Source organism: Parasteatoda tepidariorum, chromosome 2 (genome assembly GCF_043381705.1).
Source record: "Parasteatoda tepidariorum isolate YZ-2023 chromosome 2, CAS_Ptep_4.0, whole genome shotgun sequence".
Lineage (NCBI taxonomy): Eukaryota > Metazoa > Arthropoda > Arachnida > Araneae > Theridiidae > Parasteatoda > Parasteatoda tepidariorum.
The window spans coordinates 51,802,930-51,828,181 of record NC_092205.1 but is presented as its reverse complement, the minus strand read 5'-3'; the positions used below and the strand labels follow the sequence as shown (position 1 = coordinate 51,828,181).

At 28.5% G+C, this 25,252-nt stretch overlaps 1 long non-coding RNA gene across 1 annotated transcript in view; it reads left to right on the top strand.

Annotated features, from left to right (window-relative positions):
- LOC139425001 (uncharacterized) overlaps positions 1–25,252 on the top strand; it is a 144,237-nt gene that overhangs the window by 59,462 nt on the left and 59,523 nt on the right. Inside the window, exon 3 of the long non-coding RNA XR_011636152.1 lies at positions 18,245–18,284. This is a non-coding gene — a long non-coding RNA (uncharacterized lncRNA). The remainder of the gene's footprint in view (positions 1–18,244; positions 18,285–25,252) is intronic.

The window sequence follows — 25,252 nt, the reverse complement described above, 5'->3', positions numbered from 1 at the left end:
AATTTAAATATGCTTTTTTATCCACTCACATTAAATAACAAAAGCTTTATTGCATAATAATATTTAAATCTGAATACATTTATTAAGTTTCCAACATTATGTGGGAAACAATTTTTAAATTTAAAGAACTAAAAAAAATCCACAATGCTATTTTACATCTTTTTGTTGAAAAATCAGGTTTAATTTTCTAAATATATCGCTGTATTAATTGTTTTTTTTCTCTCTTTAATATTTATTTCTATTAAAAAATGTTTATTGACATAAGAATAAACTAATATTTTCTCTTCATAAAAAATGCAGGAAAAAAACTTTTTATCATACACAAAAACACTTTTAAAAGCAAAATTTAAAATTCAATCACATTAAATAACAAACGCTTCTCTAATTCTATTACATTATATAAACATTCCTTTCATTTTTGGTAAACGAAAACAAACACGACGCGTGATAAATTTAATTAGTTCATTTTTTAATAAGAATTTTTTTTTTACTCTCAGAACACGATGTTAAGCTGTAAGTGTCATTTTTTGTGTGCGTTATTTTTTTAACAAAGTTTTGAATAAAATTCATTTTTTTTACAAGTTTGCTTTCTTTAAACTGTAGTTGTTTATGTGTAAGTCAAGGTTTACCATTTAATCGCTGAAGCTTAAACATTAATTTTGGAAACAAAAAGAGAGATTTAGCGTGATACCAGTTTGATTGAATATATAATACCCCTTGACTTTATGTTCTTATGTTTACTTTTCTTCATACAAATCTTCGAAAAAATAAATATTTGTGTACATTTTTCTTCTTTCCCTTTTTATGTGCGAATTACTTTTTTTCCCTTAAAAAAAGTCTTATGTGGGCGTTGATGAATTTTAATTGATATCGGAATACAGTTTTAACTTTTGATAGAATTTATAATGTTCTTCTGTAATTTGTTACTAAGATGTTTTGTATAATTACAATTTTAAGTTTTATTAAAACTTAAATACAATTTTAAGTTTAAATAGAATCCATAATGTTTTTTTTTCTGTAATTTGATTCTTAAGTGTTTTGTGGATGTTTTATTATTGCTTCCATATATTTATATTGAAATGCTTTCTTTAAGATTATCTTATGATATTTTTTAAACGCACCTATAAAAGTTATAAATTTTTACGTTAGCTACTGTGTTTGAGTCTTCGCTTACAAATTTTTAAATTTAAATATTTAAAAGAAAATTTCGCGTTCCTAAATATTTAAATAAACCGCGCATTTCCCTTTTAATCTCCTTAAGATATTAGACTAAGGAGAAAGCTATCGAAATTTTTTCTCAATTTTATGTTATTTTGCTCTGTCTCTAATAAAACTTACGCAAAAGAATCCTTTCAAATTCTATAGGTATATATATTTTTTTCTTGATTTTTCTTCATAAAGTTTCAAAAGTAAATCGATCAGTGAATAACAAAATAGCTATTCAGACGAACGTGTTCTTAAATATTAGCATACATTTGTGTACTGATTACCTTCATAAAAATAATGTATTACTTTGTAACTATAAAATTAAAATGAATACTGTACACGTTACTTTTTTGGAGGCATTTCGGTAGTATTTTCTCGAGGTAAATACGGCTTTTACGATCTCGATACACCTTACTGAAACTTCGTTGTGTTTGTTTTCTTTTCGCTTTTGTTTTTGTACCATACTTTTGCATTTATACCATTAAGTTGAATTATGCAAAGTTGCTTGAGTTTGGCACAGTATAGCCGCTTCTAGAGTTTTAGCTATTAAACACTACATTCAAACCAACCCTTGAAATAAAGGAACAATAATCTAAATTTTATTTGCACATCAAACTAAATCACTGTTTTTCAGTCTATTTGTTCCTGCGACCCCCTAATATGCTCTTCTCGTCAAAAGTTTATAGAAAGGAAAAAAACAGGACAAATTTTTTATTCGCTTCTGATGTCAAGCTGCGTATGGACAGATTTTTAATGGGAATGCAAAAACCATTTCACTAATTAATTATACTAGGAGGCTTCGCCCCCTGCTCGCTCGCGCTCACCAACCCCGGAACTGCTTTCGCAGTTCATTTCGGATTGCTTCGCAATCCAATGCTCGCTTTTTGCTCGCTCATTGGATACGTTCTTAACGTCTAGTTTTTGTATACTTTTTTGAATACTGAAGTTCCGAAAACTTTTCACTGTAGAAAATTCTAAACCTGTACATTTCAATATTAATTTGAANTAAATACGGTTTTTACGATCTCGATACACCTTACTGAAACTTCGTTGTGTTTGTTTTCTTTTCGCTTTTGTTTTTGTACCATACTTTTGCATTTATACCATTAAGTTGAATTATGCAAAGTTGCTTGAGTTTGGCACAGTATAGCCGCTTCTAGAGTTTTAGCTATTAAACACTACATTCAAACCAACCCTTGAAATAAAGGAACAATAATCTAAATTTTATTTGCACATCAAACTAAATCACTGTTTTTCAGTCTATTTGTTCCTGCGACCCCCTAATATGCTCTTCTCGTCAAAAGTTTATAGAAAGAAAAAAAAAACAGGACAAATTTTTTATTCGCTTCTGATGTCAAACTACGTATAGACAGATTTTTAATGGGAATGCAAAAACCATTTCACTAATTAATTATATTGCTAAAAATCAAAATTTTAAAAATAATACAACAATAACTTATGATATTTTTCAAAAATGCTATTTTGATTAGAGCGTAAGGAAATACGTTTTTTTTTTCGTCGTATAAATTTGTATTTTTTGCTTTGCTACTTTTAAGTTGTAAAATGCTGAAATAAGCATTGCACTTTTTTTTCGTTTACACCTTATTTCCTTTTTACATTGAATATATATAATATTAGCATCGAGAAATATTAATGAATAATTAACTAACTACAATAACGATTAAACGTTTGTTTTAGTATTTTTCAGCAACTATGTCTCGGAGAAAATGGCTTTTTACCATTATCTGTCCATTATAAATGTCTGTATACTATGACATATACCATTGAATATATACTATACTTCGTATTATAAGACAAATACTGTTATATTAAGACTAATTTCATGCGTTAGTAAATTTATTTATAATAAGTGAATAATAATTTGAATATATTTCCTACACCTGTTTTACAAATCATGATAAAAACCTACTCCTATTAGCTAAATTATGACAGATAAGTAAATAAAATATTTTATTGGATGCAGGCGCTAATGAAAAATGCACAATAATAAAAGCTCACCCTATCCTTTGGATCATAAAACTCGTTTAATCCACGAGCATAAAATCCATACAATTTAATTTCGGAGACAAAATCGACTCTTGGCAAAATGGGCTGCTTTGATAGAAGCTCGCCAAATGATTAAATGAAGGTCTGAGTCGTAAACTCTGTCTAATATGTCCTGCCAGTATTGTTCCCTTGTATTTGATTTTTGTCACATTCCCGACTTTGTAGCTCTATGAATCGCACCTCTCCCATCACACGGGGAATAGAACCTGATGACTGTATTTCCACATTACTTCCTTCTCCCAGTGCCTGTAATGACCTAAAAGTACCGTGACTAGGATATCTAATGGTCTGGGCTCGCTTTTGCTCTTGGTTTGCCCCTCTTTTGATGGAGTCCGTCTTCTCATACTTTCAAAGTAAATTGCTTTGACGACAAGGGAAAAGGTATCTGTGATTACTTCAGACGGTTATTCTACGTTACGATCGTTGGCTTTTAATGATATTTAACGAAGGATAGATATTCTTAGAAAATTTCAAACTGTGTTTCTTTTGTTTGAAGAAAATATTTCAGAAAAGTAGTGTTTATGTGAGTTTTGGTGGGCTATTCATTGATAAGATTTAACACGGCAGAAATAAGTTGCGTATCAAGGCGAAAAATATCGTTTGAAACTTCAAGACTAAGACGAAAGGGAAAAAAGTATCTGTGATTACTTCAGACGGTTATTTTGCGTTGCGATCGCTGGGTTTTAATGATATTTAACGAAGGATAGATTTTCTTAGAAAATTTCAAACTTTCTTTTGTTTGAAGAAAATATTTCAGAAACGTAGTGATTATGTAAGTTTTGGGGGACTATTTATTGATAAGATTTAACACGGCAGAAATATGTTGCATATCAAGGCGAAAAATATCGTTTGAAACTTCAAGACAAAGACGAAAGGGAAAAGGTATCTGTGATTACTTCAGACGATTATTCTACGTTACGATTGTTGACTTTAACGAAGGATAGATATTATTAGAAAATTTCAAATTGTGTTTCTTTTGGCTTGGAATACAAAAAAAAAAGTTACGATGCAATGATATATAATGAAATGAAATTTAAAGAAATGCGACGAACAATATATTCTTCAAAAGCTAAAAGGTGTCTTTCTTTTGTTGGAAGACAATACTTCAGAAAAAATATTTCTGATCTAATTTATTTTCGGCTTTCTGTTTTTAATATAAAGATAATGCGTTTGAAGACGAAATACGTATCGCTTGTTGAGTAAGAGATACATCATTTGAGAAATTCGTAGCCCAAGCACCTAATTTCTTTTATTAATGGGTATTAAGATAGGGTCCATTTGAAAATTAGCTTATATGATTTGGAATAATTCTTATTTAATGCACCCCCCTCCCTATACATCAGAGAAAATATAAATAGTGTAAAGACACGGAAGTCAGGTGATGTTCCATTCATATTCTAAGAATTTCTAAGGAATTAAATATTTTGGAACGCTCACATTCTAAAGTTATGCCGATTGTTTTGTTCTAAGTTATTGCAATACTGAATAATTCTGGAATTCTAGCCACTGTAATAAGTTACAGTGACTAGACTAAGCTTACAGTGGCTTTAATTACTGTCACTGGTTGATGTTTTAAATCTATTGATAAAATGGTTAACTTTTTATTTGTCGTTCTAAGCAAGAATTTTTTAATGACAATAATTGTATTTTTTGCACTTCAATTAAAAAGAGTAAATTCTTACAATAACTTCTTAAGTCAATGGGGAAAAAAATAAATTTATTACCTCTGTTATTTTGTATGTTTAATTTTAAAAACTGCACAATTGTCTTAAATAATCTAGTTAAGTGTAACAAAATTTAAAAATTTTAATAGTTTCTTTTTATATATATAATAAAAAAAATTTCGAAAATAAGTTTTCAATATTCTTTATATGAATATTTTCCTTTAAAAATATTTCTAAATAACTTTCTTCCAAGCGTAACAAATTCATTTCAGAATTTCATCTTTTTTAAATAAAAAAAAAACTAGTAAATTCATCGTTATTTTCAGTTAACATCACGAACGCTTGAGATTATGAAATTTTAAATACCAAGACTTAAGCGTAGCGTAGAAAACATGGAACAAAAGAAATAATTCACCCGTTCTTCACCTGCTACCTTAATTAATTATGCAACACTTTTAAAAATCGATATTTCGAAAAAGAAAATAAAAATACCGGGACACGCCGTAATTACAGTTTTCACAATTGCCGTTTTTAAACCATCGCCATTTTGACCAAAGAGCTTTTATCTCAAGGCGATATTAGCTAGAAAATTACAAAATAAAAGAATAACCGAACAACAAAAAAGGGCTTAATTATTAGGAGAAGCCCCTTTTACTCATAGCTTATACATAAAATATGGTGATAATCAATTTGCAGTTCATGCACTTTAATGAAATCATCCAGAACACTAACAATGATAAATCATTCGCCGATAAGGTTTAATCGCCGGAAAACATAGTCCCTTTTTCTCTTAACAGATTGCGGATTTGAAGAATTGTGTTTTCTTTTTAGCCTCCTGGAAGAGTATCTTGCCAGATCAATATTCTCTTATAACTTGGTGCGAATATTTTAATACAACTGATGGTAAAAAGAGGATTTTTTTCCACTTTTAGCTTGCACATCTGCAGAAATTAATGCTTTTCGCTTATCGCTTGCGAAAGCAAACAATAGTGTTTCTAAAGAAGTAAGCTGTAAGCACCTATCGTGGAAAATGATTTAATTTGGCACATTTTTCCGATTCTTGGCGTAATGATACTCGTTAACCTTTCCAATGTCATAAATATTAAAGAGATACTTTTTTTTTCTTTCTAAAAAGCATGGTCTCAGAAAAGCTAAAGATTTTGTATGTTATTGAGTTTAAGTAGTGCTAGAGATTATAAGTTTTGATCCTTTAAAACTATTTTCCTATCTTGGAGTTCATGTTTTCTGCCAGAAATATGATTAAATTTACTTTTAAATGTTATGTAACATCAATTTAGCATAGAAAAAGTACTTTGCGGAACTTTTCAGTTAGCGGGATTTTTTTCCATTATTTTTTTTTTAAAATTATTTTATTACTTTTTTTTGTGAACAATATATTGTTATATGTTCAGTATTTTAAAAAAATAAAAAGTAGCAAAAATAAAAAATAAGTTGGTGGGGGCTTTCATTTTTCAGCAACTTTTCGCTTATACCCGATTACCCAGAGGTACCAAATTAACTTTCCGAGTTTTCTAGCAAAAAATGTAGGAAAGTATATTAATTAGCTACTGAATTAATAGTTAACCGCTGATTGGTTAGCTCCTGAACTAGTAGGTTTTCTATTAGTGAAATGTGGGAAACTTTAAAGCTCATATTTTCGACAAGAATTAACTCCCAAATAGCAGCAAACTATTGCAGAAAAATTATTTCTACCCTACAAAATGCCACTACTATGTTACTTAAATTCTGCTCCTTTTATTATTATTTTTTTTGTGGTGAAATATAAGAATATATATGTTTCTTAACAAAATGTATCAATTAATTTAAATTGTTTTTATTACGTATTAACTTGACACTGATTAGATTGCTACCCAACTAACTAATGCCTACATAAGTACCTTTAAAGTGTGTAAAAAAAAATTTTTTTAACTGCTAATGATTCAAAATGGTGTTTTTTTTTCGGAATTGTTATCGACTTTAGAATTTTTGCTGTGGAAGAATATTACATAACTTAATACATTATTCTTATAACGAAATATTCTACTAAACAGTTTAAATGAAACAAAATATGGTATCCACTTTCGACTAATTTCAAATAGACCATTACAGAGAGTATAGATAAAGAAATTCGAAATTTTAAGTTGTACTGCATTTTAATATTAAGGATAAATGGTTGTAAGTGAAGTAAATTTTTTGTTTCTTACTATAGTAGAATAAAGTAATATTTTACCAGTATCAATTTGGTAAAATGTTAGGGTTCTAACAAATTTCATAATTTAAAGAAATTAAGATAAATTAAAAACATTTTATATAATTTTTTTTTGCAATATTCAGGTGCTTAGTTGATGAGGAGCAATGTTGAGAAAAATGTTAAATCACTTGTCAATTGATTCGAGCAAAATTTGTGTTTATAAATATTATTACTTTATATGACTTTTTTAAAAAAAATATTGTTACTAGTTTTATTACATTTAGCAATGTTAAAAAGCCTAGTGGAAGACCAATTTGATTGACGTTTCAATTACCTTTAGCAAAATCATCTCTAAATTGTATGGAACTACCAGAAGAAGGTTTACAAAACGCATTGGCAGCCAAATCTATATTTTGTACTGTTTAGCTTTTTTTCAATGTTGAAAGCTTAGTAGAGGACCATGTGGATTGACATTTCAAATAATTTAAGCAAAATAAGGTCTAAAATGCATGGGAACATCGAAAAAGATTCATATAACACGTATGTAGCCAAAGCTATATTTTATGTTATTTTACTTCTCACAATTTTGAAAAGCATGTTAAATGACATTTTAATGAGTTGAACGTAGGAAGTTTACAAAATACTTTTTCATTGATAAGCTCCGCATTTAAATATTGTTCGAATAAATTTATGTTTATGTACAGCAGACGATAACAAATTCTAAAATCTAGGTAATTGGTGAGTTTTTGAAATGACATTTAACATGTTCTTCCACTAAATTCTATAATTAATGTTTGATGTATACAAAATAAGGCCTAAATGACTGTGATAATTATGCTGCATCCCACAATCAACTCTCGTCTATTTACGTCTATTACAGTCTCAAATTGAAATGATTTTTTTTTTTTGTTATTTACTCTTCAACCTGAGAATTAATTCAGCCATTAAATATTAACATGGATTCGCTGTTTACTTAAATGAGTAAATGACTTCGCCTTTTTTCCCTTTCTGTTTATTCACCTGCCCACTTAGCACGCCTACATGCGGTTACTGACTAGCCTCCAAGTGAGTTATGCTAATTCGAACAGGTGATTTGTACGCGTTTTTAGAACGGTTAACTCAAATCATCGTGATGCAGCATGTGATTTCCTATGTTCTCATCTCAAGGCCGTGACCACTTTGCGAGTTAATAGCGGGCACTGAAACAGATATTAAGATAATTTTAAAAGAAAAATTATAATAATAACGCGTATTTGTTAAATGACCAATAATAAATGCATTAATGATTATATTTATTCTTCTGTTGAGGCCCAATGTTAAATTTATTAGAGTTATGATTATTATTTTGTTAAACATAATGTTCTACTACATATAAGTACAATTCGATTATTATTTAGTAATAGCAATAATGAAGATGTATTTGTTACATAGACCGTTAATGCCTTAATTGATTATAATTATTCTACTCTTGAGACTAAATGTTAAATTGATATGTTATTATTAATTGTAATAATTAATCATAATCATAATAATCATGATTATTCAATCATAAGTCATGATTATTATTTATTATAATAATAATCGTGAGTTATGATTATTATTATACTTAACATAAGTGCAATGCTATGATTGCTGTGCATTCTATTACATTTAAGTACAAGTCGGTATAAATTATTATTTAAAATAATAATTAGCCTAAGTGCTCTGTTTGTTAAATAGACAATAAATAAGCTCAAATATTTTGATGGATTAAGCTAATTCTTCTCTAACGCCAAATGTTAAATTCATTGTTTTATTTTCATTGTTTTATTTTGCTAATCACGACTACAATACTATTGATTCTACTGCATATTAACTCAATTCTGTGTAGATGCTTGTTTCAAAAAAATTAAACGAATAATTGATAAATTAGCACCTTAATTGTGTCGATCAATTTTATTCATTTTTAGTTTAAGACCAAATGTTACATTTATTGATTTTTTATTTTATTAAACATTAGTACAATGCTATGTATTTTACTACATAAATGTTCAATTTGATATAGAATATTACTTAATAATATCATATGTATAATATTTAAATAGACCATAAATAATTTTAAATACAATAATCGATTTTATTTATTTTCCCCTTAATTCTAAATGTTAAAATTTTGATTAGTGAATTCCTTAACATAAGTACAATGCTATATAGAGTAGTACTTTATTTATGTCGAACTGGAGCTGCACAATAGGCTATTGTCAACATCTTGGAAGCATTATTGATTAGGTTGATCCGAAGACATGCCATCACAATATTTTTCCTCTACGGAGGGGAACAATAATAATAGTTAACGTATACTTGTTAAACAATGACCTTAAATTAATTATTTATTTTACCCTCGCGGGCTAAATATTAATATCGTATTTTAAAATCATACTTTGTAAATCAAAGTGTTGTATATTAAAAGAAGGATTATACTTACTTTACATTTTTTTAATGTTAATATAAACAAATACCTTTTGAGAATTAACTTTAAAATACTAATTGGAATTTCTTTTTTGATTTAGATTGATAGTAGGATTACAAAATTGTATATAACATTATTCTTAGATGTAATAAAAATGTATTTTTCTACCATTGTAATGATAATCATTACAATAGTAATACTAAGATAAATAAATGGTAAAGAAAGAAGATAAGAAAGTGGTAAGGAAAGATAAATAAATGGTAAGAAATAAATGAAAGTACAAATTTAAGAAAAAAATTGATAACAAGCTACTAGTAATTGATGTTTTAACAGGTTTTTTTTTCTTTTTTTGTTATGTCGATTAATATTCAATTTAGGGAATAAAACATGCCAAATTAATAGAAAATATTCTAAAAATTTATACTGTTTGTCTCTTTCTTTCACTCTTAATAGTTTTTCTTCTTCTTCATTTTAAGTTCTAAGCATTATTTTTTTAATTCTGTAAGGGACTAAGAGAAATTCAATATTGCACTAGCAACTTGAGTTACAGTTTATCTTTAATTTATTAAAGAAGAATTCAAATCTAACTAATAAAAGGGCATTATCTTATCAAATTTACAGTAATTGTGCAATGGGACATTTTAAACTGGGGTTCCCAAATCCCTGCTAAAAAAACGCCAAAAAAATTTTAATTAACAGGCAGAACTTTCGTAAAATTTAATATTAAAACTGTAACGTTATATTTTCTATTCTATAACATGCTAGCTTTTAAAAAACCATTCCTGGATCCTAAAAATTCTGCTTTTTTGTTTGTTTAACAGACCCTTGAAACGCTAAGTAGAATCTACCCATATGTTACATAAACTAGCATAAAATTTTTATTGATAAAATTAAATGTTTTAAATCAAATCTGGAAACAAATCTTATGAATAAAAATATTCTTTCTAAATGTATAAATTAAAATAATTTCTCTAGAGCGTATGTGTGGTTAATTCATTTACTTATTATATATCTGCCTAGTATAATTACATATATATTACAATAACTTTAATTTTATTGTTTACATAATTAAATATTGCAAACCAACTGTTGATACAAACCTTATTACTAAATCATTCACGTGAATTATTTTGGAAACATATGAACCAAGATAATTACTTTTGAATCTATGTTTGGTTAAATAACTTATTTTATGTGGACTAGGTTATTATATTAAAAAAATTATTCTTCTTGACAACACAATAAAAGAAATCTTTTTTATAACACAGCAAAAATATAATTTTTTTTTTGAAATCGGGGTCAACAATTCTTTTGCTTTTCTTAATTTTCAAAAGAAAAGGAACTTAACCTAATCTACTGTATCAGGCTGAAACCCCACGTCGCCGACTGAAATTCGATTTTCTCTTTTTTCTTTACCTAAAAAGAAAAATTTTCTGTATTTGCTTACATTCCCTTGCGATAAGTTATTTTGAGCATCATCCCAAAGGCAATTTTTTATACTTTATTTATTTATTACCATTATTTGTATTTGTTCGTAATCTTCTTACAACCTTTCCCAACGTAAGACCAGATTCTTCAAACCAATATATTCATCGGCGTGATCACTTAGTTGATTTCTTCCACCAAAAGTCGGAGCAAACTTCTCTTTTTATGTTATTTTACTTGTTTTCTTTCTCTCTTCTTTTCTTCGTGGAATAGTATATATATTTCCCCCCTTCATAACGTTACCTGAGTTAGAAAAATAAACATTTATTGATTCAGCTGAGCATATCAGTCAATATTGTTATTGTGTTTACGGCTATTCTATAGCTTTGAAAGACATTTTCACCTCATTTGAAATTCGAATATTTCTATTTTTTTTCGTTCCATAAAGATTAATTTCTTTTCACTTTTAAAGTACTGTTTTCAATATTGCATTTTTTATTATATGTTTGTTTAATTTTAATTGCTTCTTTAAAAATAATGTTTTAATGTATTTTAAAGCATTCTATTTTTTCATGTAAATACATTCTTCTCAGAAGTTTGTATTCTGTTTTCTTTCCTGCAATTTTCTTCAAAAATATTTCTTACGGAATAAGAACATTTTTTCCCATTAGAAAAATAGATGTTGTTCTTTGTTTTTCATTTCGACTAGATCAACTTTATTAACTAGATCAACTCCAACACCAATTTAAGTGAAGTGTTGAAAGAGTCATAAAAATCCGGCTAACATAAGTATTAATAAAAAAGCAGAGCAACAGGATCAAAAAGACTAGATCAACTTCAGCGCCATAATCACAAATAAAGAGTTGAAAGAGTCATAAGAAAATCCGGCTAACATAAGTATTAATAAAAAACCAGCACAAGATCAAATAAAAAAAAGCAGACGATAATTTTGGAACTTCTGTGAGTTAATTGTTTTCCAGAGTCGGTTTTCATTTTTATTTTCTCAAGCGTGCATTTTTTATGTTTTTACTTAATATTCATTTAAAGTATTATGTTCTTTTTATGATTAACTTATTCTTAATTACTGTCTTGACGGATATTTTAATATAAATCAAAATGCTAAAAAAGGAAAAGAATTTTGTGACGTGTTAAGATAGATATATTGGCTGGAATTGAAAATCAATCCAGCAAGAGGACAAACATCAATTGATGCAGTTTTTGCAACCCATGACTTGAAATGTTGTGGCGTTTATAAAAGTCAGTTCGGAAAAAAAAAGAAGAATCATTTGACTTGTTAACCAGTGATTGTAGTAATGGGATCACAATTTTCTCTCTTTTTGTTATTTGAAATTCTCTCTTTCGTAATTTTTGTATTTTACAACATGTAACTATTTTTTATTATTAGTGTATTATATATTTTTTTCAAGTTTATCAAGTTCATTATTTCCGATTTTGTTTAAGATAATATTTAAACATCCTGAGACTCGGCATTCAATATATTTTATAATATTTGGTGCAATTTTATAACTTAAAAAATAAAATGTAAGATTTTTTTTCTGTTTGTATACTTTTACAAATCAGTTGTCGATATAAAAGAAAAATATTTGGAATTATCTTCAATTGGTCGGAGTTTTTATTTTCAATAGAAATTATAAGAAATTCGATTCAAGTAACTCTTTGTCAATTTTGTGGCATACAAATATTTTATTATTGAATTCTAATAAGTTTTGTTTCATTAACAATATGTGAAGAGATAACTGTAAAAATATCTTGCAAGCATGTTAAAGACTAAGATATATACTTTTTTATGTTTATGTAATAACTAGAACCCGGATTTTGATGACCTAAAAAATCTCAATTAATGCCCTTAAAAAGTGCAAAAAATGCCCTTAAAAGTGCAAAAAATGCCCTTAAAATGCGAAAATTGCGCTAAAAATGCTTTATGGCATGACTTAAATAGAAGTAAAAATATTGAACTAAAACAATGTTTTACTCTTTAAAATTATTATGAGTCGTTTCAAAAAATATAAAACAATGCAATACTTGTTCTACGTTCATTAAAGTTTGACAAATATGTTTTATATCCAAAAATAACAAAAAAAAAGGAAAATATATTGACTCCAAAACATTTTCATTTTGTATAGAAACTTAAATGAATATAACAACTTCCATCTCATAATATTACTAAATATCAGAATTACAGTGGATTATTAAATTTTTTTTTTAATATTTTGAAATGTAAACGAGCGTCTCTTGTCTGAAAGCAAATTTTTATACCAGGAGAAGCTTCTTTCAACGTCTACTGATGTTATTGGTGCGTACTTGAAAAGGACGGTCACACTTACTGACAATTCTTCTTCAATTTGAAAAGATGTTGCTTCACCTGTTAATATCCTAGAAATTTTCTTCATTGTTTAGAAGCCAGTGTAATAATAAAAAATAATAAAAATTAGAAAAATTTAACACAAAATTTAAAAAATGCTTTAAAATGCAAAATACGCCCCAAAATTTTAAAGAAAATGCCCTATAAATCTCAAAAAATGCTCTAAAATACAAAGAATGTCCAAAAATGCAAAAAATGCAAAAAAAATGCAAATGTCATCAAAATCCGGGCCTAAGTAATAACTAAGAAAACCTAACTAAGTTAAGCAATTGATTTTTTAAAAAAACCTTTCTTACCGCTTTTTTGAGTTATCTCTCTCCTAAGTCCCACATTTTTAAGTAAATATAGCTTATTATGCTTTAAACTTTTGAATTTAAAGTTCGGGGGTCGGGAGTTTAAGTGAAGTTACTGCTAGCATTTTTGAATTCATTATTAAAAACGCTACTGCACAGTAACCTATGTACAACAATAATACAAAATATTAACTTATATTACATTTCATTACTTATAACAGAAAAATCTTTCTAACTTATGTATCTTTATTTAATTCTGCACATTTCAAATAGCTTTTCTGTGAATTAAAATTATGAAACTATAAACACACAATAACTTATTGATCTGCATAAATGCTGTTCTTATGCCCTACATTTTGATCTTTAATACTCGAAAAGATATCAATTTTTAATGTACTAAGAAATGTAAAAAAAAAATATATAAAGATTTATACATCTTTTTATACAAAAATATATGGTAGAAAAATAACCGCACTAAAATAAACATAAGTAATTAAAACAATACATGGGGGAAGACAGAAATTTTTGAAAAATTTGGAAGCAAAAGCTGTAGAAAATATTACACTATTAAATGTAGCACATTTTCTTAAGTCTTATGTATACAACTGATCATAACATGTTTGGTGTTCGAACCGGATCAAGTTTTGCAGTTAAATCTTTCAGACTTTCTGTCTTGTTTTCTGTTGAGTATGGAGTGAAGGCTTCACCAACTTTAACAAGCAATAATGCTAAAAAATCTAAGGGATCACTAAGTTCTTTTGCTTGCAGTACTTGTTACAATTACAAATGAATTTTTATTTATATTACTTATAATTATTTCTGTGTGCTGCTTTAATTATTTTCATTCCTATTTTTAAGTGTTTCTGAAATTACATTCATTATTAACTTATCTGTACCATGTGTTGCTTTTTTTTAATTTTTATCAGTGACTCGTAATTTTCATTTGTTGCTTTTTAATTAATAATTCTTATTTTTCATTTGTTATCTTGTGAGGCTTTCTATAAACTTCTTTTGTGGCTTTTTTGTGTTCTTTCCTGTAGTGACACGTATTATAAGCATAACTTTACTAATTTATTTTTTGTAATAACAGAGCTGATCGTAAACCGAAGAAAAAGAAGAGAGAAAAAAAACTAATAGCAAAATTATTTAATTTCTAGCAAATTTTGGATAGGGATATCTGCGCTTGATTACCAAGGCTTGTTAACAGTTATTTTTTACAGTAGAAAACTGTCCTGTATAGACGTTATAGCTGTTAATAAATCTTGATAGTTTGGGACTTATTCTCTTATCGAAAACAAGCTAGATTATGAATTAGTTTTAGTACCAGTTTTCCCCCCTTTTTCGGCATACAAACAAAAGTTAATGCTTGTTAAAGAAGTCATTGTGTGTTATAAAGTTTGTCATATAGTCCGTATTTATGGTGTAGTTAGCTATTCATCGTGAATTGATATATGATTTTTCTCTTTTCAACAAGCTATTCAAAACTGAATATCTTTGTACATTACCCACCGGAATTCTTATGTATATTTGTCCACTTTATTTAATGAATGAAATTACTGAGCGACAAGACCTTTTTTTAATGATTAACATACATGGTGTGTAGCGTTTTTAAAAAGTGCTTAAAGGTGCTTATTTTTGACTTTCGATTTTTAAAAGCCCTTTAAGGTGCTTTTTCCATTGGGTGTTTTTAAAAAGTGCTTAATTTTTCCTTTTCGAAAATGATGTTTTTTTCTTTACCATGTCAATTTTCTCCACGTATTAAGCAAAAGCATGCTTTTCACATTGTTCAATTCAAAGTTTTCACAATTCATTCAATTACAATCTATTTCGGCGTCCCGTCGGTCCACAGCGTATGAAAGCGCCAATCATTTTATATGTTTGATGAAATCCTTGAAAGTCTACATGTGCGTCTACTGAGCTGGGGGGTTTTGGCGAGATTCTTGCACCCTCGCGTAATCTCTGCTGCATTTTGCAAGACATTCTCAATTTCAGGCTTAATTTTCCACCGTCTGATATCGAGCCGAAAAACCTCTTCATCTTTTTATAATGGCTAATATAATCAAGAAAACAGTTCTTAGTCAGAAATGTTATCAGTTATTTTATCATGATCATGTAAAGTCTTTTGAAAATCATTTTGCATTTTATTAATGTATATAGAGCTTAAAAATATTTTTTATGCTTAAAAAGTACTTATTTTTTGTTGAAAGATTTGGCTACGCTCCCTGACATAGCTCTTACAATAATTACCTTTGCGATAGTGAAGTTTGTGAAATGATTGCATCTGTCATAAAGTACATAATCGTCCAAAAGTTGAGTTTTGATAGGACGAAGATCAATGTTGCTGATTTATAACTTTTCCTAGTTCGAGACTGATATATTTATTTTGCTTTCTTTTCTGGTCCGCTATCACTATCCTATTGCTTCTGAAACAACTCATTGCGTGTTTTAAATTGTCAGGTGATTCTCATCCCAGACTGTAGTTTTTTTTTTATTCGTGCGATATGATGCACTAGTCATTTGAAACCATAAAACTTTGTTCATTTTCCATTAAAATTGATTAAACAGAACAAAAAAACTAAGAAAACAAAGAAAATGAACCAGTTGGAGAAAAACTATCGGGAGTTTTTATTATTTTCCTCCCAATTGGGATCGTTGAAATTCTCAACGCTCTAGTGGACGAATCGGAATTCCTAACATTACGAGGTTTTTATTCAGCTTATTGAGCTTGTTCATTGTATTCAACGATGTTCATTTTTTCTCTTGTCTGTCCACTTTATTTATAGCATTAAATTACTCAGAGACAAGACCTTTTTTTTTTAATGACTACCGTAGCGGTTGCAGTTACCTTTACGATAGTGAAGTTTGCGAAATGATCGCATTTAGCATAAATAATAAGCTCGTTCAAAAGATGAGTTTTGGTGGAACAAAGACTTTGGGCTGCTGATTTATAGCGTTTCCTAGTTCGAGACCGTTATGTTTATTTCACTTTCTCTTGTGTCCCGCCATATATTCGCTCCAAATTGGTACTTAAAGTAACTGATTCTTCTTTTCTCTTTTCCCCTTTGTCTTCGATTATGTGTAGGTGGCTTAGAAGGTATTTTCTCTAAATGACACCTTGAATAAATTGAACTTTATTTTTCATCGTATATTAACAGTCGCTTTATTTAATGAGAAATTTTAATTCTCTAAAATCCAGGCCATTAAACTTGTTTAATTTTTAAAAGATATTGATATGTTTTCTTTATATTTGTTTTATTATTCTGCATAATAGGAGTGGCTTATATTTTTCATAATAAAAGGGAACTCTTTTGAACTATTACGAAATTAATAAATAAATAAGTAGAGAGCTGTTAAAATAGCTAAAATGCTATATTTGATCCTTTAATCTCAATGTGGTGATTTAATATTTCTACTGATATATTTTAAACACTTTAAGGACTAAATTCTATTCTTTTTATCTTCAAATTTAGTGTTTAGCCTCTTATTTTCTTATACTAATTAAAAAAATTTATTCATATTACAATTATTATTTTTATTCAAATCTATGTTCAAATTTTTTTTTAATATTAATAAAAGGAAAATCTAATAAATTCGAATTCTAAATCTTAAAATCAATGTAATTATGCATCATAAATCCTTTTTGATTTAATTGCATTTTTAAAAAAATATCAATACCATTTTACTAATGATAATGGTCTTAATTGTCACATTTGTAATTTCTATACCGTAACAAGCGTAAAAATTTATTCTAATAAGCAAGATGCTTTTCTCTTGAGGAGCATTTAACAATAGAAACAGTTAACATTCTAATAAGCAAGAAGCTTTTCACTTGAAGAACATTTAACAATAGAAACATTTAACATTCTAATTAGCAAGATGCTTCTCATTTGAAGAACATTTAACATTAGAAACAGATAACATTCTAATAAGCAAGATGTTTTTCACTTAAAACCATTGCAGTAAAACCTGCTATGTCGACCGTTTCTGTTCATTGATCACCTAATGATCAAGTACCAAACTGGCAAAAGCAATTGAATATCCCCTTTATAAGTTAACTATTTGGCTAAGTGATCCATTAAATTGTGGTCTACCAAATATTTATTAAAATTTGGATACCAAATGTCTATTTTATTTCTTTAAGTCATTAAGTCAATTCTATGCTTTTCGATAATCGCACTTCGTTTTCAATATATAAATATTAAAGTTAATTTACTTTTAAGTTTAAATTACTTTTTTAGTGATTCTTATAAAAGTCAAAATATTAACACAAATTGTAATTTAGATTTATTTTGGTTAGTTAATGATGAAGCTTTTGATAAAATATTCTTGTAATAAAAACCTTCTTACATAAGTTGCATTTTTAAGGATAGATGTAACTGTAAAATCTATTTTTAAAATGTTTCTTTTAGGAAACAAAATTTAAGCGTGTATTGTTTTAGTTTAGAATGATGTTGATTAAGTTAGTAATCATTTTTTGATAAAAAAAAAATATGGAAAATTTTTGGAATATGTACTAAAATTAAATGCCTGGAAATATTTTCTAATTTATATATCTTTCTTTTTTAGGTAATATGGAGACTAAATTAGGATAATAACCTAAACATACGTAAGTGTTTTAAGACTATTACTTTCCTCGGATGAATTTTAGTAAAAAAATATTTATGAATATTTTTCATATATTTGTGTTAACAATATACAGATTTATGATATGTCAGCAAAAAATTAAAAACGAGTCCTTTTTATACCGAAACGCAATCACTTGCCAAAATTAGCTTGTATCAGTGTAAATTTATATCTAACCTACAAATTTTAAAACAAGTGAAATTGTATAATATAAAACTACTGCTATTTTCATCGCAAAAATATTGTAGAATTTAGGAAACGAAACAGTAAATTTGAAGAACAAAAGAGAAAATTTTCGACTTAAGAGCAATATAGAGGCTCGTAAATATGGTGAGAAGGCTTCGCCTGTAGTGATTAACTTAACTTTGGTTCTTCCCTACGATACATGGAAGCTACGTAGTACCAAAAAATGCTGGAACTGGCATGCTGGCATTTAAAGGAGAATTGTTGACCCAAGTAGAATTTTCCAGCAAGAGAGTGCCTTCATTTACGTTGCAAAATCTTATCCACTGGTAGTTTAAGGATAATAGGGTGCATGTCATAAATGACCTGTCCTTTTTCTTGACCTCAACCCCCAAGAAAACATAAAGGGCTATCATTAGTATTGCTGCACATTCAAAAAAGAAGCAGCCTCAGTCTATTCCAGAAATAAAAATTACCATCGTTGAAACTTGACATAATATTAATGCTAGCCATGGTGTGGTGGTTCATAGGAAAGAGCGTTCGCCTTCCAATGAGGTGAACCGGGTCCGAATACCAGCGATGGATTCCACACCCGTTTCGTACCGAACACAATGCTGACGTAAAATATCCTCAGTGGTAGACGGATCATGGGTTAGAATCCTCTTGCCATCAGACTAACCGTGCATGGCTTTTGTGATTTCCCTCTCCATGTAGCCCAAATTCGGGTTAGTACCATGAAAAAGTCCTCAAGGGAGGCTAATTTCTCCCAATGCTTAATGCAGGAGTTCCCTTGTCTTCTGGATTGGATTCAAAATTACAAGTCTACGGAGTTGGAACAGTAGTAGTCGTAAACCCAATATTAATGCTATTGTCCTCCTGGGATGGATAACATCATATATTTTAAGTTATATAAAAATATGAGGGATATTTTAGCTATAATTAGAAGTGGCATCATTTCAATTAGACACTTTTTTCCTTTCTTCTTTACATATTCGATGTTTTTGCGGGTCCAGGTGGAGCAGGAAGTAAGTTATTCCTTGTAAGCATGTGCTTCGATATAAAATTTCTTAATATATATTTTGGTTCTTAATCGATTTCTTTGCGTCTAGTTACGAAACAAACTCTAGGTCAGGGGTGGCAAACCTTTGTACACTAACGTGCCATTTTTTCTAAAAAATTGTTTAATGAAGTCACAGACGTGCCATCAAATAATTTTGACTTCATGATTATTGGGAAAATAATAATTCTAAATACTATCAACTCAAAACTCTTTATTTACATTGAAAAAAAATAAATTTTGCAATGTCTCAGTTATAGGAGTAATTCAACTTAAAGCAACATCATTGGGACTTCTGTTGTTGCAGATTAGATGACAAATAACTTATATTAGGTTGTAAGATATTAGTTTAAGCAGGTCTGTTGATTTTTTTTTGCTTGTTATTTATTGTTAGCTTGTTTTTTATGGTTATTAATTGTTTCTTTTAGCATTAATTGTTAATTTTTTTATTAATAATTGTTCAATATTTTGTTTGTTTTTTGTGAATTTTAATTTAATTGTTACATATGCTTCATAGTGTAATAACAATTCATAGTGCAATAACAATTGTGATCGGTTGCGTGCCCAAAATATTGTGTCACGTGCCATGAATGGCACGCGTGCCATTGGTTCGCCATCCCTGCTCTAGGTGGTTTTATCAAAGAGGAACAAGTGGCATTAGAAACAACATGCTATAGTTTGAGCACAGCAAGCAGGAGCAGAGTTCCCTAATTAAAAATATGACGTTTTACGATTAGAAATAAATACTTTTTTGACTGAAATATATTTATCTATAAAAAAATAGGCCCCTATCAATATAAGGTCGTATTCTTCCTTCTTATTTTATGTAATGTGAAGTTTTAAAATACGACACAAGTAGTTCTCTAATAAATCAAAACTAGGTTCATATCCTACCTACAATTTTATAGCATTCTTAGAAGTTACAAAATACAAAACAAGTAGTTTAATACTAGAACACAATCCTCAATCAAAAATAAATGCATATCCATATACGTATGGGCATCTGAAATTTAACAGCTTTCCAGGCGATGCTTTTCCGGAGTAGTTTTCCTGAATCTCACTCTGAAATTGGCAACCCTTTAAAGTGAATATGGTTGCCATACTGCTTCTCTTATTATCAATCTTCATGGTTGAAGTATCCCATGTAATAACCAACCACGTGTTAAGACGACCTTATTCGCAGATGGTGACTCGGTTAGTAGGGCCTAGTGAAGATGTGTTCTGGTCTGGGGAAGAGCGAAACTGCTAGAGACCACGACCCAATATTTTTCCAATTGACCGCTTGACTAAACTCTGCCATATGGCGGGTATCTGGATTGTTATACGGGATGATGGCTGTAGTATAAAGTACTGTGTTGATGGTGCCGAGTTAATTGCATTTAGATCTGCGTGTTGAGACATATCGACAGTGTGTCAGTTTTTTTAGTGATTGATCGCAAATTGATACGTCTGTCACCATTTTTTTTTTGTTGTCATCCTCAAGAAGAATTCCCCCCCCCCGTTCAACGGCAACTATTATCTTGCATTTCGTATAAATCATACTATAACATTTAAACTATCATTTTATTTATAAAAGTATCATTTATTTTAATTCTTAATTTCAGTTGAAGTTTTTATAAATCATTTGAAATTTATATTTTCATTACGTTTTTAATTTTGGAGATTCCCTAAACGTGGAAACACTGAAAAATTTCATAGTTATAGTTGCATAGGTTGTTTCCCGCTTGTGTTAAGAAATGTTAAAGCATTATGAATATTAGTATTGTTCACGTTTGATATAGTCTTAATATAGTGCTAATTTAAATCAGTATTTCTTTAAGTTTGATTACGAGATATAATGGTTCAACTTGAACGGAATTAATCCATTTATTTATTCTCATTTATTTCTTTTCAATCACATGATTCATTCCATACTTTAAAAATTGAAAAAATTCCATTTCTTGTAGATTTGACTAAGCAATTTTTTTAACAAGCATTATCTTCATTGTTTCAAGTGACATTCTAAAAAATGTTCGAAATTTTAGTTTTAAAAGCGTCTTAAGGTCAGCTGTATCTGAAAAACATGATAAATATCTTTTTTTTTTTAAAGAAAAAAAGATTTCGACGTTGCTATGCTGGGTGTTCTGTAAAGACCACTCTTAAAACATATTTTAAGAAACCATTCAAAAATAAAAATGTACAAATGTACTCAGGGGATCACAAACTTTTAGATTTGGAAAAAAATCAAGAGCTTCGTCGAAATTTGTCAAATTACAATATTGAGTAAGACCAAAGACAACCCTTTGAGATAAACACCAAAACTTATTTTATTGCGGAAGAAACCTATTCGAAACACTTTCGTGATTCAGATACAAACAAACTGGTTTTTATGTTCTTTATTCATGCCTTCTTTAATTGTGATTTGATAGTCTTTTATACCATTTTTACTTTGTTTTTTCCCCCTCCTTTGCTAATACAACGCTTTGTTTTCATTCGATGAGGATTCGAAAAAGCATATTTTAAGGGCGTTACTTACAGAACACTCTGTGTTTTCTAAAGTTGATGTTTTTAAATTGAAAAAATATGTATATATAATATTTCTTCCCTTAAGCTTAAACCATTTATGCCATTTCAATATCTAAAATTTTCGAAGTTCTCCTTCTCTAATTATTCTTCACCATCACATTCTATATTTGTAGTAATTTTTATTTTTTATTCAAAAACATTTGCGTAACGAATTACAAATTTTAATTATCATGCCTCGAAAATATTTAATGTTGAAATAATTGCACAAATTACAATTAAAATGTGTGTTCGTTCCCTCGCACACTTTAACTAGCTTTAAACAAAAACATTCTAAGAAAATTTAATTTTTATTTATTAAAATTACAACAATTATCCAATAGTTCGGAAACTTGACGTAAAAATTAAGTTCATTATTTTTAGTTCCGTCTGATTCTCTTCAATTTTTCTTTCTAGCGTGTCAAATGTTCTTTAATATAATTTGTTTCATAATTAAACGTGTCTTATTGGAACTTTTAAAGTTCCATTAGCGGATTCCTGTTGCTGCTTTCTTTTCTTTTTGTTAGAAAGAATGATACCAAAGATAATTTATGATACCAAAGATTGAAGATGGATTAAAAAATTTTCTTCACTCTTAGCATGCTAAAGAAGAATTTCTGCAATTATCTTGTTGAGTGATGCATGAAATTAGAGACTTAAAACTTTAGCATTCTTGAACGTGAGAGTCTTTTCTCGAATTTTCTTGCTACCAAAATAGCTTATTAGTGTAGCCGATGAAGTTTGAAACAATCCTTATCTGAAAAGCGTAAAAATTAATACATGAACGTAAGGTGTGATTACATTTCCAAAGCTACGTGGTGAGGGGCTCATTATCGAGTCTTTATTTTATGAACGAGGAACTGTTTCTGAATCTCTTTAAAATTGCTTTAATTCATATTTATTCTCAACTAATCACATCAAACAACTGATTCATATTTCTAGGAGCTAATTATTTTGATGGAATTTCACACTACTAGGGGACTGCACTCCCTGCTTGCTGCGCTTACCAATCCCCGTAACTGCTTTCACTGTTCTTTTTTGTTTTTTTCTTCTTCCCCAGATCGTTTTGCTTGCTTATTGAATACTTATGTTATATACTCTGTACCAGTGGCTCCCAACAAGTCTTCCGCGGAACCTCACTGTTTTTTTTTTCTTTCTCAGATCGTTTTGCTTGCTTATTGAATACTTATGTTATATACTCTAGATCAGCGGCTCTCAACAGGTCTTCCGCGGAAAATTAGGGTTTTTGGAAAAAGATCACAGGTGTTCCGAAATTTTTTTTTTCAATCCAATAATGATTTTTAAAACCTGCAATTATATTTATAACCAATCATCAATTCATCATTTATTTAATATTTCAGTTATTTTTTTAAAATTATTTGAGCAAAATATGTGAAAAATTACTATTTTTAAATATATTTTCTAATAACAATATATTGAATTAATTAATAAAAAATTTGCATTCTAAAATAAGACTTGCATTAGTATTTTCCATCAGATTTTTCAATTCCAAGAAAATAACACAGGCTACAAAATACAAATACAAATTCTACTATAAAGAAATGTGTTTGACTGATAACCATTCTCAATGTTTTATAACAATTCATTAAACGTTCATAATTCATTTACATTTATTCCAAAATCATACATAATCCAGCTTATTTTATTCATTTTCATCTTATGAATACACCAAAAACAAATTCATTACAAGACTAGATGCAGCTCCAGTCTAAACTGTCTAATATTAAGCCTAATGTTAGAATATTATGGACAAAAGATGAAAAAAAGTAACATTAATATTTTCAAAATTATTAATAGTGTTTCTTTAGTTCAGATGTTTGCAATTGCTGCTAAACTTTTTTTGTTAAGTAAGGGTTCCGCTAAAAGAAAGACGCTAATTTGGAGTTCCTTAGCCAGGAAAATTTGGCAACCGCTGCTCTAGATCAGCGGTTCCTAAATGGTGTTCCACGGAACCCTAGGAAGAGTTAAGGGAGCTCTGCGAGTTAGTAGCTTTCATAACCAGTGATAAGTTTTGAAACCTCAGATTATATTTAGATTCCCGTATAATTCATAATTTATTTAATCTTTCGGTTGCCAAATTATTTCAAGTAAAATGCCAAAGAAATAGAAATAATATTTTTAAAAGAAAATATAATATTTCTAATAACATATTGAACAAAATGGGAAAATAACAAGCTTCTATTAAATATTGTACTAGTATTTCCTATCACGCTTTTCAAATCAAAATAAAATAACTAATATCTTCAATGAAAAAATATGTTTCTCTAATAACCATTTTCAACGTGATTGCTACGTATGCTGGTATGATTTTTAAAATGAAGTTCAAAAACTATGCAACCCATGCATTAAGTGAAATCTTTGATGTATACATATTTTATTCTATTTATATTTACAATTTTATTTATATACATTTCAAAGCTACTTGAAAATGTCATTTGAAATAAATAGCTCAAAGAATTCGCCCTAATTATATAAATTGTTTGAATAAACAACCTTTTTAAGTCTTTTATTCTAACTAAAATTCGTAAAATGTACAAAAATTAAATAAAAAAATTACGGTTACAAAGTAGGTGAAAATGAAAGTATTATAACAGAGTTTTTTTTTAAAAAAAATGGTTGATCCAATGAGTGGTATATTTCAGGCTGATCTTTGATAAAATACGTCATTCTCCTACGTTAATTATTAAGCGTCATTATATCTAAAATAGATCTAAATCATTATGTTTTCTGCGTAAATAAATAAGCTTAATTAAAACTAAAATATATAACTCATTGTTACATTAAATGGTTTTATTTATTTATAGCAATCTAATATTAATTAATTAAGGCTTAATGTTATTAACATTCCATTGTTCGAAGATAATTTGAGCATTTATTAAAACTGTTATAGAGGATTAAATTTGCTAATAAATTATTTTTGCTAGTCCTCACTGAAGCAGCATTTAAGCAAAAATTGGTTAGTTAATATAATAGACTTCATTTGTTTACACTCTTGGTGAAGTTCATTATGTTGAACCGTAATATATATACCTTAAACTACACTATCTGTCAAATTTACAACTAATTTCGTACAGTATTGAAATGGAACCTCAGGATCAGTTTGAACCGTAATAATAAGTTCATGAAAAATTAATTTACATGATAATCTG